This window comes from Gobio gobio (assembly GCF_949357685.1).
Source record: "Gobio gobio genome assembly, chromosome: 12".
NCBI lineage: Eukaryota > Metazoa > Chordata > Actinopteri > Cypriniformes > Gobionidae > Gobio > Gobio gobio.
In genome coordinates, this window is record NC_137105.1 from 45,970,582 (window position 1) to 45,984,828 (window position 14,247).

General features: G+C 37.9%; 1 protein-coding gene across 1 annotated transcript in view; it reads left to right on the forward strand.

Moving 5' to 3' along the window:
* sh3rf1 (SH3 domain containing ring finger 1) overlaps positions 1–14,247 on the forward strand; it is a 96,965-nt gene that overhangs the window by 6,031 nt on the left and 76,687 nt on the right. The gene's annotated exons all lie outside the window — the stretch shown is intronic.

The following is a 14,247-nucleotide window of genomic DNA, read 5'->3' on the forward strand; positions in this document are numbered from 1 at the left end:
AAATGTGACTCTTTGAGCGCTGTTGAGCTGGAATCATAAACACCTCTGACTGGCCATTGTGCTCATGCGCTCATCGGATGTGTCTGTGATTGGCTACAATGATCAACGCACAGGAGTGTTTGAAAGTGTTTTGAAAGCGGGAGCATTTGAAAGCACAAGCAGGCGGCGACCAGGGGACCGGTAGGCTGATAGACGCCTGCATTCAAACCTCCTGTGTGTATCTCTGTAAGCTCTCTGTGAAAAGCGTCACTGATGTATATTTACAACATGTTTTTGAAGCGCTGATCATTGTAGCCAATCACAGACATATTTGATGAGAGTATGAGCACAATGGCCAGTCAGAGCTGTTTACAATTCCGGTCAAAGCGTCACATTTCAAAAATTTCAGTACCAACTTGGTATCGCGGTCGGTACTTTTGACAACACTAGATGGAAACACATTTCCTGAATAAATTCAAGACGTAGCGAACATTAAACCCATGTCACTAATCGTCTGTTTTCGCTGATGGGTGTCAATAATGTTGCATAACATTTCAATGTGGCCTCTGACATTCTGAAATGTTGTAGCCAAAGGTGAGTAAAATGTCTGGTCACTACAACCTCCAAAAAATCCCATATGTATGAGGCTCGACGTTGTCGTAATGCCCTTGCTGCAAAAATTCTGCGTTTCTTCTTCTGTGCATAGCATTCAATGTAGCGATTGCATGCTGCACTGTTAGAAAATGTACATCTTGTCCAATCGTATCTAAGGCCAGATTTAGCACGTCTGAACGGCCAAAAATCACATGAAATGCGCTATTTCATTTATTTTTCCGTTTATTCCGATTGAAATCCTATTCAAATCGCATTTCTGGAAATCCGTTTCAGTCTGACCTGTCTGATTGGTTTTCACATGGTTTATGTGACTTTCTTACACCACCTAAAACATACATAAAGTCAGACGTTGTTATAGGAAACATACTGAAAGTGGCTGTAGAAACAAGGTTGTGTTGTTGCAAAGTGCCGGACGAGCAGATTAACAATAGGCTATAACGGAGACATGTTTTGAAACCGGTGGAGATGACAATGTGGAATAAAACCACCCATACCAGCCTCTTACGTTTCTGCTGTTGCCTCATCATATAGTCCAGCGTGCGGCTACACAACGGCATTTTGTAAATATCTGTTTTGCAAACCCCTCCATGCTGATTTGTTTTTAGCATATGCCTACCAACTCAACGTCATTGCCATAGAAACTAATGCAGATATCCTGGAAAACGAAAGAGCAGCATGGACACACAAATCAGATCTGAACACAAATGTGGATGTCAGTGATTTTAGATCGGATTCCAATCGGATACACAAATAGTTTGTATATAGATATCCAATACCATCGTTACAACTTGATTTTTGTGAACTTGAAAATATTTGTTTCACGTTTGAATGGAAACCCAGCTTTTGTCATGTAGATGCTTTTGTTTGACTGAAATCGCACCATTTCGTTTTTAGTGAATTTGAACAGACCTAGATTCCTAAAATTGTAGCGTCTTTTTTCTTCTTTTTAAAAAGTAAAACCATCAAGCTTTTATTTTTTTCAAAACCATAGAGAGCCCTTAAAGGGTTAGTTCACCCAAAAAGTGTTAGCTCGGGGCATTGTGCTTCTTCTAAAGCTACTCAAGCAGCTGAGGTAAGCCTTCTTCCCTGCTGAGAGAAAGCCACATCTTATCCAGCACTTTTTTGTTGTTGGGTGTGTTTGTGTATTTGGATGTCTTTTATTGTTTTCAATGTGAGAGGGGAAAAAAAGGAAAAATGTTGCAAGCTGACACCATTGTGTTTGTGGCTGTTTGTGTCTGAGTGAGAGAGCGCACGTTTCTGCCAGTATAACTTTCAAACAAAGTGTCCCTGTGGATAAGGATAGTTGTCATGGTAGCAGTTTTGTGATTGTGTGTTTTGTTGTGTTCCACCTTTTGGTTTTGCACCGTAACAAAACACAGGTGTCCCTACAATCAAGCCCTCTGTCTTGTCTCCCTCACAGACTTGCGGGACAGAAAGAGGCCTCCACCCAAAGCATGATGGGTGGCGGCGTTCTAAGTCAGACATCTCCGGTCTATAATCTTTTAATATCCTTCTTTTGTTGTTCATAAACATCAGTGCTGTGAAATGACAGCTGGATTGGCCTAATAAGCTGGTCGTCCCTCTCATATTCAACTAACATAAGTTTAAAAGATAATCTTATTTTCCTGTATTCAAAAGAAGCTCTTCAGGGGTTTCTACTCTAAGATGACTCACTGAGTTTGGCTCCTTTTCTCTCCCCCACAATCTATCATAATGCTGTTGATCAAGTGCCAGTAAAGACATGCATAATGCTCCAAAACAAATAAATTCTTTGGAACTTTTTATATTCATCATAGAATCCTGAAAAAAAAAATCATGGTTTCCACAAGACTATTAAGCAGCACAACTGTTTTCAGCATTGATGATAATAAGTAATTGACTAATAATTGACTAATGGCTTGAATTAGGGATGTAACGATACACCTATGCCATGGTTCGGTTCATGTCACGGTTTTGGAGCCAATCTTTCGGTTCGGTTCTGTTTGCTGTGGACTCATGGTTCATGGTGGGCACCGGCAATAATAACACTAGATTCACTTTTAACTTAATAATAACATCAGCAATAATTTAACTTTATACATTGGCTTCATATTTTCTTTAGAGCAGTTAGCATACCTGAGTAAACTCAAATGAAATATGTCTGCACTGTAGACTATTCAGAAATAATCTTCTCATTTTACCATTTACCATAATGTCAAAAAAAAAGCAAATTTATTTCATAAAAATTTATGACACACACAAGTAATGTCCCACTTTAGCCTACTTAACAAACACATTAATTGTATGAATATGACTAATACTGATTCATAAATAGGCCTGTAAGTTAAAGATATTAAATAGCAGTTTTTGTTAATGCTATAAAGTAGCCTAAGCCACCACACTAATTCAAAAATAAGCAAAATAACATAAAGTGAAAATAAAGTGGCATTTTGTGGTTATGGAAACAACAGTTACCATGGCGAATACACAATACTTCATGAACTGTTAATGAATCATAAAACTGCTCCTGATAAACAGAATGCACATCATAACTGCATGCAAATCCTTCCCAGCTAACACACAAACCAGTTACGTGATTTATTGGTACTTTACTTTTTTATTTCATGAATTATAAACTGACATCGTAACGTTGCATGCTAGTAGTTTCTCTTGCGCTTATAATATACGTCCATGGGCGTTGGAAGCACAAAAAATTTGGGTGGGTCATCTCTCAGAAAGTTTTTACTGGAATAGATGCCATTTACATCAAGTACAAATATACCGCCTAGTTTACTAAATGTATGGTTGGGCCTTTCAGAACGGCAATAGCGTGGGGTAACACATGGCATTGTTTTGACGCAAATCTACCCGAGGTTCGAATCCGCCTTTTCCCAAACTCACTCTACTCCCTTTTCCCATCACATATCAGATCAGAAAGGCTTTTTATTTTCAATAAAAATAAAGAAAATATTTGAAAAGTACAAATAAAGCGTCTAACGTGTTTAATAATACGTGTTTATTGGTTAGGGGTAGGTGAACAGACATGTGCTGATTTGGAGATGGTAAAAGTGAGTGGGTCCAATATCATTGGTCGTAAAAAGTGGGTTGGTCTTGTCCCACCCACATACAATGGTTCCGACACCCATGGGTGTGTGTGTAACTAAAAAGTGTGGGCTAAGAGTGCAGTATAACAGGCTAACAGGACAGGAAAGCGGTTTTCTAAGGTGAGAGAATTTTTTTGTTATTTTGTAACAAGCTATGAAAATGACGATGTTGATGGGACTCCAAGATAGCATTTTGCCTACCTGGCTAAATGGGGAAACTGGTTCTCTTTGTCTTTCCACCATGCAGCTTGAGCGGTTGCCCAAGTCACGAGACATGCACTTGGAAGACAAAAGGTAGTGTATACTTAGTAAATAATATTATTATAATAATATTTAGTAAAATACAGTTTACTAGTTGTTAAAAAGTGTACTAATTACTATTTAATCTAATTTCAAGGAAGAGGTTTTTTTTTTGTGGCATGAGGTGAATGAGAGCTGGGGCGGGGTGCGTTCGGTTTGACATGAGAGTATCGCGGTTCGAACTGTAGGTGGTGTATTGCGGTTTTTCTGTTCGGTTTGAATATCGTTACACCCCTAGCTTAAATGTACAACTAACAGTCGACAATAAAATCTTTACTTATTAGAATAATTTCTGAAGGGTCATGTGACACTGAAGACTGGACTGGCTAATGAAAATTCAGCTTTGCCGTCACATGAACATTTTAAAGTATATTAAAGAGCACCTATCATGGAATTTTGAAATGTACCTTTCATGTAGTGTGTAACATAGATCTAAGTGAACAAAAACATCCTTCAAAATTTTGAAATATGACAGTACACCGTATATATAGTTATTTTCTTTCAAAAGTAAGAGTCGACTCTGAGTCATTTTTAAGAATCGTTAGAAGACCGAAGCTTTTTCTCTGACTAGATGACGTCAACTTGTCAAGTTATTTGAATACGATACGCCCACTTATTGCGCTCCAAGACGCCAGTGAAAACTAGAAAACATCATGGCCACGAGACGCTGTGTTCTGAAGTGCGACTCAAAAGCAAACTTTTTTCATCTGCCCAAGGATGAGCATTTGAAGACTAAGTGGCTTGAAGACAAACCATACATTGTCGCGATTGTGTGTTTATTTAATCGTCAAATGTCTCTATTTGCATGTTTCGCGATCTCAGGAAGCTTTTATTATGGACTTTTATTATGGCACATGGTATCTTCTTCGTCTGTCTGTACCATATATGGACTACATGTGCACAGAGCGCCCTCCGGCTGCCAGTATGAATTGAAAACAACACATAAGAGACTCGATCGCTCATGATTAGGATACATCTGCGCATTTTGAGGAAGTATTGAATAAAAAATACTCCTCTGTTTAGAAATTTGACACAGACATATGAGAATCTATCAATATGTCTCCTCATCTGCACACTTTTGAACTAAAAGCCCTGAGGGATGATGATTTGTCGCGAGTCTTCGTGAGGAGAATAGAGGAGTTATTTTATGAATGAGATCAGCTGAGGCTCATATTACAATCAAACGGTTCCGACGCGGTTTTCATATTCATAACTCCTGACACATATTAACAAATTACTGTCACTATAAGACTTTGATGGGCGTTCCGTTTCCGAAAATATCTGCACAGACTATACCAATCACAACTGACTGGGTCATCGGACCAATCACCGCAGATTAGCGTCACGTAAAGGCGGGGTTTTGAAAAGTGAATCACTAAAGGAATCATTTGAGAATCGCTGTCAAAACAGGTAAAAATAAATACATATTATAAGAAAACTAAAGTCTTTTTTGTCATTGCATGCATGCAAAACTGTTGTTGGGGACTTCTAAAACAATATTTGGAACATTTTAAATGCCATGATAGGTGCTCTTTAAAATAGAAAACAGTTAAATATATTTCATAATGTTACTGGTTTTACTGTATTTTTTAAGCATAAGCATAAGGTGAGCATAAGAGACTTGGAACCCCTTTTAAATATCATCCATCGTCGGTTACTTTTACATTATATCCATTTAAATCTGGATTATTTCATATGTTTCTTCATTTTGAAGATTCAGTTATTGGGTGATTCAAATCACTTCGCATATTTTTAGTCTGTTTTCTATTTCTGTAAACGCTAGACCAGAATCCAAAACCCACTATTTTTGAATTCGTCTTTGTTAGGAACAACTAAATCCTGTTAGTGATCACACTCATTCTTCCTTTAGTTGGCATCACTAGATTCACTACAATAACACCTCCTTCCTATCCTAAAGTACCTTTCGAGCAAGACTTCATCTATGAAAAAAATAATCAAATCTGATGCACTCTCCCCACACACACTGTTTTATAATTAGCTTGTCAGTGTGCATATCATGTGCATATCACGCAGTCATTAGCATTAGGGTGTTTGCCAGAGCTGGCTGAATCCAGTAAAGTGAGGTAATGTAAGGTTGATCAGCACTGTGAGCTCTCAAACTCGTTGATTCAAAAAAGAAAAAGATTCCCCTCAACTCTTGCATGAGAACTTTGCAGTGATTTGCTTCTTATCTTCTCTCTCTTTGTGCCCATTGTGTTTTCACACGCCAGCCTATTCAAGGGTGTATCTGAGGCGCTGTAAACAGCCTTGCTGCCGGAGGAATGGGCTTTTTGCAGCAGTTGCAGCTTCAAAAACAGCCTGTGATTCAGTGGGGGTGTAAGGACCAGGAATGCTTCTGAGACTACATGATAACAGAGCGTTGTGTGAGTGGCAGGTCTGTTATTTAGGTCTTCAGAGAGGTTTTGTTAAATCTGACACATGATATGCTCTGTTATGGAGATGCACAAAACACGCACTCACTCACGCATGGAAGCAAACTAGCGTTAAGGAGAAGAATTCCTCCCTGGTTTGGGGATGCACGCATACAGACATGCACACCCCTGAGATCTTGGTTGTCAGATGTTGCATTACGTGGCATTATGTTCAGCACCTGTGTATAGTGAGTACAGGAAGGAGGTGGCATATTTTACCTGCACTTTAAAAAAAAAATGTCGGCTCAACAAAAAAAAAAGTTTTGACAACTTTGAACCAACAAACTACTTTGAGTTAGAGGAACTCAATTATTTTCAATAAGAACATAATTTTTTAACATGACTCAAAAAATTTAGTTGTTCCAACTACTGGAGTTGTAGCCCCTGAACCAATTACTCATATTTATTTTAGTTAAAATCCACAACTATCATATCACATGCTTGATGTGACTTATTTAGCATGTCAATTTAATGAACATGTAAGATATTACTTATCACTGGGATTAGTGCAGTTATTGCTTAGAGAGTCAATACTCTGTAAACCCGAATAAGCTGGCAAAACTAAAATTTGAGGTTGTCAGTTACAAGTTTAAGTAAGCAGAACTGGCAGATTTAATTTGTTTACTCATACATTTCAATTGCTCTTAACTTAAATTGAGTAAGTGAATTCATAAATTTAACTTAAAATTATCATGTAATCTCAATTTAACTATTTTTAGTAGTGGAAAATTAGCTAGCTATAACTAGCTAATTCAACAAATGCTAATTGGTAGCACAATGCTTTGATAATATTAGCATAGCATAGCAATTGCTGAAAGAGTACAGCAATATAGAACATTTAACATGCACTGTAAACCTGAATAAATTGGCAAAACAAAACAAAAAATCAGTTTCCTCATTCTTTTAAGTTAATAAATTTTAAATTAATTTAAAGTTAATCCTAAAGGTTAAGCAAAACTTGCAGATTTTTATTAATGAATTAAGTTAATTCATACATTTAACTTAAAAATATCATGTAATCTTAGTTTTTCGTAGTGGAAACTTGACTAGCTTTAACTAGCTAATTCTATAAATGCCACCTTGCCAATTGGTTACACAATACATTGGTAACATTAGCATAGCATAGCACTTGCTGAATGAGGACAGCAATATAAAACATTTAACATATCTGTTCTCAAACGAAGCTCATGCTCCACTCGTCCGCATGATGATAACCCTACAAATAAACCAACATAACAGAGACTCTTCTAAACCAGCAGAGCAAAACATTAAATACTACTAAATCTCCCAATTAACGTTAATCTTGCACAAAAAAACAATATTACACTTAATGTTGGCATTTACAGTCCCTTTTGAGTGTCATGCTGGGAAATAGAAATCCCATCACAGTTTAAGGTAAATTTAAGTATGTCTAATTAAAAGAAACAAGTGCATAGAACTCAAAACAATGAAACAATTCAGATTACTTAAAATGTGTTTTCGTTAAAAAAAAAGGAAAAAAAGGTTTTCAAAATCATAAGTTAATTTACAGTCTAGTCTACTCTCCAGCACAATGGTAACCACAAAACTTCAACATAACAGAAACGCAGAACTGTAGAACTATAAAACAGCATTAAACACCAACAGGTCTTTCCCTTCACTAAAAAACAACTACAAAATATCACTTAATTTCAACATTTATTCTCCTTGTCCAGTCCTATGATGCTGGGAACTAGACATCCACTGCCCAATTTCCAAAGTTATCATTTTTCATAAAGTTACTACAACTAAATAATAAAAAAACCTCAAACCTTTTTAAGTTATTAAAAACATTTTGTTGATTAAATCGATAAATTAGAATTTTTAATTTGCATACATGCATTTATTGGTAACACTTTATTTTACAGTGTCCATTGTACATGTAGTTACTATAGTAATAACAGTCTATTATGCATAGTTACATGCAACTAACCTTAAACCAAACTTGCTATCTAACTTACTTACTTGCATTAAGTACTAAGGACACCTTAAAAAGAAAGTTTAACCCATTTTTTTGTTGTGGTAACAGCCCTCCATTACTTTCTAGAGTGTGAATCGTAAATTTTCACAGTGTTTGCAGTGTTTACAGAACCTAATTGACCTATTGGTAAGCCCCTCCCCTCGAACGCTGATGAGCCAATAGCAGTTGAGGATCAGTTGCGCTGGGACCGGAACTCGGACATCTTTAGGCTTCAGCGCCATAGAGATGCATTGGAAATCCGAAGCTATCAAGGTGTTTATGCTACAAAAATGCTAAAATGTCGTGCCTGGGGTACTGTAGCAATGATTCCAGGTATCCTGAGAGGATTTTCTGTTTGTCATACGATATGTTTGTTAAGTTACGATTAAAGTCCCTGCTAACATACAAACCGAAATAACTAACTGTTCTCACGTCATGTAACACTGTAGGTCAAAAACACGAAGGTCTACATTTCAGTGCCTCTCCATATTAAACTGGTTATATGTAAATTAATTTCATTTTAGATATGTTTAAGGTCTACATTATCTGTCCTACTAAGGAGGACTCCTATTTTGATGGGTATTATAGTCTCCAGGTAACGAAAGGAAGAGCTTGCGCGCAGTTTATCGGAGTTGTTTTGCAGATACAAAGTTTACCAGTTATTAACTGCACCCTCGAAAAGCATATGGTCTGTGTTTGTTTACTGTTAGTTGTATGAGTGTTTTTGTGTAATTTGCGTTGTATGTTAATGGTAATGCATCGGAGAGAGATAGTTTGTGAATGAGACGTTAATGCGCACTTCTTATGCTTGTTTGTTCAACTCTTATGATGATTTTTTGGAGTGAATAACGATGCAATAAACTTGATAAACCATCAGTTAAGTTTGGCCATCATTTGGACGGGATATACGCTACAATCTGTGTCCAAAAACATCTTGGGATAAGGTTTTCACACTGACAGCTGTACATTGTAAGATATAGCAACTCCGTTTGTTTGTCCGAGTTAGCAACAGTAACTAAGGGGGGCGGGGCTTACCGATAGGTCAATTGTAAGGTGTAGTCCTGATTCATGAACCAATTACTTTCTCCTGTTCCTTTTTTTAGTGAATCAGAAACATACAAAGTGACCAATGTAGTCTGGTTCACAAACATTCTACTCTTATGAATCAGAAAAATACTGTGCGACAATTGTGGTCAGATTAATGTATCAGAAACATACAACCTGACCAGTTAATTATTATTCACAAACAATATAGTTCAAAATGAATAGTTTCTGACTAGTTTAAAAACACTGGATTTAATCGATACAAAAGAGTTCCCTGTTTAATATATATATATATATATATATATAATATATATATATATATATATATAATATATAATATATAGAATTAGCAGAGAGAATTGCATATTCTATATGTAAGTAAAATGGACATCTTTGTAACTGAAAATTACTCAAATTAATTTAAATCAAATCCGAATCAAAATGAATCATGAGAGCTTGTGAATCAGAATTGATATAGGAAGTCATTCAATACCTATTTGATCAAAACACAAGAAGTGACCAAATGCCCCAAACAGTGAACGCTTTTCTGCGAGAGGCATTGGATGGTCCGTAGGCCTGCTGTCTGAAGCTCAAAGCATGGCATCCCTGGACCTCATCCAGTGGGTTCAAGTGTTTGTGAGGGGGAAAGAGGTGGGGCGCGGGGACATGCAGGTGGACTCCATGAGCCGCTGAAAGATCAAAGAACACTGATACCCATGAGTCCCAGTGGGCAAAGGGTGCCACTCCTCTCTCACCTCTCTCTCTTTCTGACTCTTGTCTTTCTCCGTCCGATTTCTATCGGAGCTGAAGAATAGCAGGAGGTGCGGTCGAGCAGACAGATGCATAACAGCTTATTGTTAGCGGCCACCTCTGATCTGACAGACTCAGGGCAGTGAAGGGGTGAACACCATACACTGTGTGTCTGCATGAGGCGTACAAACCCCCAGAGCTGTCTTTTAGATTTAAATAAGAGGCTGAATAGGTGGGAAAGAGAATGAAGGACACTAGAGTAGGACTGAGGATCAGCTTGTTGGGATTTGTTTATGAAAGTCTTTTATGCTCACCAATCCTGTATTTGTTTGATCAAAATACAGTATAAACTGTAATATAGTGAAATGTTTTCCATTTAAAAGAACTGTTTTCTATGTGAATATATTTTAAAATGTAATTTATTCCCTTTGATGGCAAAGCTGAATTTTCAGCAACTATTGCTCCCAGGTTTATGCATTTACATGGACCCTAATAATCCGACTGTAATCGGACTAGTAGCACAGTTAGAATAAAAAAAAGTCACATGTAACCACACCACGGCAGTTGGAATTAATTGTCCAAATCCGATTAAAATTTAATTCTGATTCAATCCTCTACGCACACCTTGGCAATAGAATCGCCATAGGCTAGTCATTTTTCTGAACGTACACTCTTAACATCAGTCAATCACACATGATATTATGATAATCAAGCACTATTTAATGATAGAATTTTAGTAATTAAAACTAAAACTTGGTACCAATGTATGAATCATAGACTGTAAAAAAAATATGGACGTAGTGTCCGTGACGTCACTCATAGGATTCTGAAGAGCAGTTTTGAAGCGTAAAGTAGGGACGAGCTGGCCGTTGCCATCTTGTGCGTCACTCCCTGATAACAGAAAATGGGCAAAGAAGGCGGGACGTGGGCGGAGCTGAGGTGACGTATTGACTAACAGACAGCAGATAAATGGCAATCCACCTGTCACTCAAAGTGGCCACGCCCTTAATTATGCAGAACTTTAAGGCTTTATATAATTTAAACGAATGTGTTATAAAAAAAATTCACTCCCCTCACAGTTGTCATGAAGGGCAAAATTAGCCGTATAGACCAAAACCACAATTTGTACCAGGCTGTAAACATGTTTTTTTCTGCTGTAACGTTGGACATTTTAACATGGGGCTCAATGAGATTCTGCTCCCTTCTGGAGCCTGTCCCTAGTGGCCAGTCGATGAATTGCAGGTTAAGTCACTTCTTTATTGGCTTCAAGAGAAACTGGGGGAGGTTGCCGCTTGGTGTGAATGCATATTTGTCCTTTTAACTGAGCTTAGGACTAGTGGTGGTGCTTAAGATATTTCTGGTCATTCAGTGCTTCTGTAAAAAATAAATAATTGTAATTTATTATTAAAAGATACTACTACTACTACTAATAACAATATACAACTCACTAAGGATTGATGCGCTGCTGGGTTCATGAATATTAATCACGTTATCAGCGTTAGCTTGAACTGATTTGCTGAAATCAAAGCAAGGACGGAAATAGATGAGCGTCAGCCAATGAGATTGCCGTTTGCGCATTAGTTCCACCCACTACTGGAGAAACCGGTAATATCTTCTGCTTGTTCTTAAAAGCTGAATAATTCCAAATGAAATATGATTCTGCGTGATATGTAAGACTCTCGCTCACTCTCTCTCTTTGCGTATGTAAAAAACACGCTCTCAGCAAAGTGACGGCGAGTCGTGCGCCTTCACACTAGAGTTTACAGTCAAATACAGGCACGCTGCACATCCATTGAGCTTAATTGAAATAGTACATATTCTTTGATGGAGAGCGAAACTCTCAAGCGTTCAGCCAGTATAAATATATCTATGCAAAATGTATCACACACACTGGTGAGTAAACTCTAAGAATTTATTAGCAAATGGCTAATGATAGATATTATTTAGTCACCCAGAGTTTTGCTGCATAATATATGCGAGTGATTTGACAGCATTTATTTGAAATGTTTTGTAATATAAATGTCTTTACTTAGCCTGACAAGCCAGACCCACATCAAGATGTTGGGTCTGGGAACTCACGATTGACAGGGCTCAATCTGAGGGGCGGGATAGACGGGCCGTCTTTCAAATTCCCTCTGCACGCAATAGGATAGCGCTTCAACCAACCAGAGCAACGAAGAAGGTGAAGCGGAGCTAGTTGATAGATTAAACTTTCGCCGTATACGGTCAGCAAAACTCCGAACACATCTTCCTTTTTTAAGAATGACTTCAGTGCCGTTCTTTGTTCTTTCCTTAGAGAAATGCTTAACTCCAAGTCGCGGCCAAAGCCAATTCGAGAGACCGCTGTTCGCCAGCTTCTTTGTTTACAAGTAGCAACTCTGCCGTCATTATGTTAAGCCCGCCCATCGACTCGATACACAATTTGATTGGCCTGACCAGAGTTTGGTTTTTCCAGCTCGCAAGCCAATGGAGAGTTGCTAGACACCCTGGCTGCAAATTATATTTTCTGCCGCTAGGGTGCATTTAGATTTCTAGGCTAGTCTTTACTGTCACTTTTGATCAATTTAATCCATTCTTGCTTAATGTCTTAAAGCTACACTGTGTAACTTTTTTAGTTTATTCTTAGCTAAAAGCACTCAGTTCTTTCAAAAATATGTGCTCATTAATGTATATTTACTTCTTTCGAGTAATAAAGTATTCTTGTAAGTTTATAATATGCCATTGAAAATACATACGGGTGAGGGGTTCGAATGCGGGTCGCCATGTTGCCCCTCCATCTTGAAAGTACATTAGCCAAAGAGGGACATACCCGTAAATTCAAGCTTCGCCTTTCGCGTTTTAACACTCAATGGCACCGTGTCGAATGTGGACGAGGTCGAACTGGAAGCCATGTTAATCTTGGACTAAATCGTCCACCGTAGGAGTTAAAACGAAATCGGAATTGAGAGGAACAGAAACTACAATTCACTGGATGGTCATATACCTTTTCACCACTAGATGGGGGAAAATACCACACAGTGTAGCTTTAAAAAAAATGTAAACGAAAAAAATAATATAAACTGTATTTTTCAATCTGAATTTGTAACTATGTGATTTAAATATTGAAACTCCAGCACTATCGGAAGATTATGATAGATGTCTGTGCCTTCACCTCACAGTGATAAGCTGTCTGCTTTTCTTACTTTACATTTCTCAATTTCTTGACGCTCTCACCACACCCCGAGCGTGCCTGTCTCTCAGCTCCCATAGATAATAAATTGAGAAGACCTGCTCATCTCGGCTCACTCCACGCCAATGGACACGTAGGGCTGAATGTCAGCTGTTTATGGGGATTCTCCCTACCGCAGAGCTCAAAAAGCCACTTCGCTGAAACAACTCCAAGGGACGCCTGCTGACTAATCACAAGCAGTTTTATTGTGTGTGTGATGCATATGTATTTGTGTGTTCCTGAATGACTTGCCTGGATGCCGCCTGGGGTTCACCTTTTTGTGAACAGACTTTGAGAAGAGGCTTGTGTTCAGTTTGTGTAGGAGGCAGAATGTTCATTGAACTGGTTATTAGTTTGAATGGGATCTGTCTCGCAGTGTTTCCTGAACTACTCTGCAGCTGATGAATCTAAAGCACCTCAGCAAAAGAAAACGTATTTTTTCCCTGAATTGTGAGTTTACAGTCTTTATTAAAATTAAAATAATACTTCAAATGCAAAGTTGCAAACACATATCAACTAGTGTAGACTTGTATTCATCCTTTTAATGAATTGCTCAAAAAGACTCTTGCCATTTGAATCAGTCAGATGTAAAAACACATTGAATGGTGAATTTGATACATCCATGCTGAATCAAAGTATTCATTTCTTTCAAACTATTGAACGGTGGTATACATTCAGCAAAAACTGAACTCAGCAGGAAACACTGGTGTCTTGATCTTCTGTGAGACTGCACCAACATAATGATGGTTTAACCTCGTCACTTTCTCCTCCCGTTTGGCCAGCGGGTCAGCTTGGTTGTCGGAGATGAAATAAAGAAGAACAGCTCATGGGTCGTAGGTCAGATGTGAGGGGTCATGT